Source organism: Macrobrachium nipponense, chromosome 20 (assembly GCF_015104395.2).
Source record: "Macrobrachium nipponense isolate FS-2020 chromosome 20, ASM1510439v2, whole genome shotgun sequence".
Classification (NCBI taxonomy): Eukaryota; Metazoa; Arthropoda; class Malacostraca; order Decapoda; family Palaemonidae; genus Macrobrachium; species Macrobrachium nipponense.
The window spans coordinates 21,391,735-21,394,234 of NC_061089.1; the positions used below are offsets into that span (position 1 = coordinate 21,391,735).

The window sequence follows — 2,500 nt, forward strand, 5'->3', positions numbered from 1 at the left end:
ATGGCTGGACGTCAAATGAAGAACGTCGTCGGGGGTTGAAAAGTGGATAAAAGGAGATAGGGAGGGATACCGAGAAACAGCGAGGGAGAGGGAGAGTGTGACAAAGAGAGAGAGAGAGAGCGAGAGCCGAAGAGAACAAGAGCTTTGCAAGACCAATATACTTGACACGCGCAAGCTCGGGAAAGGGACTGATAAAAAGACGGGGTCCACCCACGTGTTTTAATACCCACGATGCTGCTGGTCTTCGAGACCCGGACGAACGAACGAAGGGAAAGGAATTCGCTCATTGGCTCTCCTTCTTCCACAAAGGCGATAGGGGATTGGTCATTAAGCATACCGTTGTGCATGACGGCCACGAAACGTGTTTCATACTTGTTGCTTGCGTTTCTTGTCTAAATTGCTTTCGTATAAGGATGAGCTCATGTTTGATGGGGATACGGATGAGTTCTGTGGAAGAGAAATTATTTTCTTCTCAGAAGAAAAGAGCGTATATGTTTTCCTTTTCTAAACTTATCTATGTCACATGATGCACATTTATACACTACATACAGGCGCGGATTCAAGACGAAGGTTCCATAGTAGACAAGAATTACCCGAGTACGGTGTTGGTTTTAACTTATGATTCTAACCTCCTACTCTACTTCCTGCCAATTTCTCTGACATTTCAAAAAATCTTGATGCAGTTTTTTTTTTTTCGCTTCTGAGAGGATAATTTTACCAAGAACTCCCTGTACCGAGTGCAGATATGAACTTTAAGAAAAATGAGCCTTTTGAATATTTCCGCGAAGGTTCATTGGACAGCCTCGACATCTGTTTATTCAAAACTACTCACGACATTTCTGGTGCATCATATTTGATGCAGCTGAGATGGAAAGTTTCACCTTCCAAGATTACCGAAAACGCTTCAACGTGGCTTATTTGAGGTACATAAATGATAATGGCAACTTTCATTATACATTGGCCAAACACTCATCAAAGTCTCCAGTTCAAAGCAACTGGTACTGGAAACTTATTCATCTCCCTTTCATCCATAACCGTGGGTAACACTTCCAGAATGTCTCTTGGAAGGTTGGTGAAATGGACAATTTTACCATCTCCTTGTCATTCCTGGCCATTTTTGTCCTTTCCGTCACGTTTCTTTTTTGACCACCAAGATTTTGGTTTGGTTTGGTTTGTATGGTGTTTTTATGTTGCATGGAACCAGTGGTTATTCAGCAACGGGACCAACGGCTTTACGTGACTTCCGAACCACGTCGAGAGTGAATCACCAGAAATACGCATCTCTCACACCTCAGTGGAATGCCAGAGAATCGAACTCGCGGCCACCGAGGTGATAGGCCAAGACCCTACCGATCACGCCACTGAGGCGCTTCCACTAAGATTTTGGACTGCCTGGTTGTTATCCCTTACATTCATGACCACAATCACACACTTTCCCTTAATTGTGTTATTCCTCTCCACTCTCCCGTCTTCTACGCTTCCATCTTCCATCTGGTCCAGGTCCTCATCTCTGCCACTTTTCCGTGATTTTCTGGGTATTCCTACAAGTTTCTGTTGTCAGCAAAACATTCTCCAATTTTCTGGGATCCCAGTCCATTTCTCAGCCATTGGACACGACATCCCTCCCGCAAAGCCTCTTCAACATTTGATCATCTCAACGCACTGAGGCGATGAGCCTTGGAAGTATATAGTCACAGCTTTTCAAAACAGTGCTTATGCCTCTCTACGAACTTTCTTCAGAAGGTTTGTGGCAAATCGGGTTGAAATTGATGATAGGGGGATTTTTAGGTAGGTGATTTTGATGTTCACTGGAAGTCGTTCATTGGAAGCGTAAAGGAACTTTTTGACACATTCTCAGTAAGAAATAAAATAGAAAAGAGAGGATGGTTATGTGGATTACTTGTTTGTCAGCCCCATACCGTTTTCTTGACCCCTGCTGTGTGTGTATGTATACATACATAGACATACTATGAATAATTATCACATCGAACCGTGATCCATTTATATATCAATTCAAGCTACAAATGTCCTTTAATATCTAAATTCACTTTACCTCCCAAATGATATATTTTCATATATGTACCGAAGGGGAATTTTTTAGTTGATAATAATTTCGTCCCCCCCATGGGATCGAACCACTGTCCAAGTGGACGGGGACGAAATCAGGACAGTCAGATTTGATAGCGTCACTGACTGTCCTGATTTCGTCCCCGTCCACTTGGACAGTGGTTCGATCCCATGGGGGGGACGAAAATTATTATCAACTAAAAAATTCCCCTTCGGTACATATATGAAAATATATCATTTGGGAGGTAAAGTGAATTTAGATATTAAAGGACATTTGTAGCTTGAATTGATATATAGACATACTATATATATATATATATATTGTGTGTGTACATTTATATACATATATTTACACACACACACATATATATATATATATAGATATATATATATATATATATATATATATATATATATATATATACATATACAT

The 2,500-nt window shown here is 40.8% G+C and overlaps 1 protein-coding gene across 1 annotated transcript in view; it reads right to left on the reverse strand.

The window, feature by feature from the left end:
- Positions 1-202, reverse strand: part of LOC135223011 (uncharacterized) — a 43,197-nt gene extending 42,995 nt beyond the window's left edge. The window contains exon 1 of the mRNA XM_064261520.1: positions 1-202. This exon is cut by the window's left edge and continues 19 nt beyond it. The gene's annotated coding sequence lies outside the window, so the exon portion shown is untranslated.
- Between the last annotated feature and the right edge of the window lie 2,298 nt (positions 203-2,500).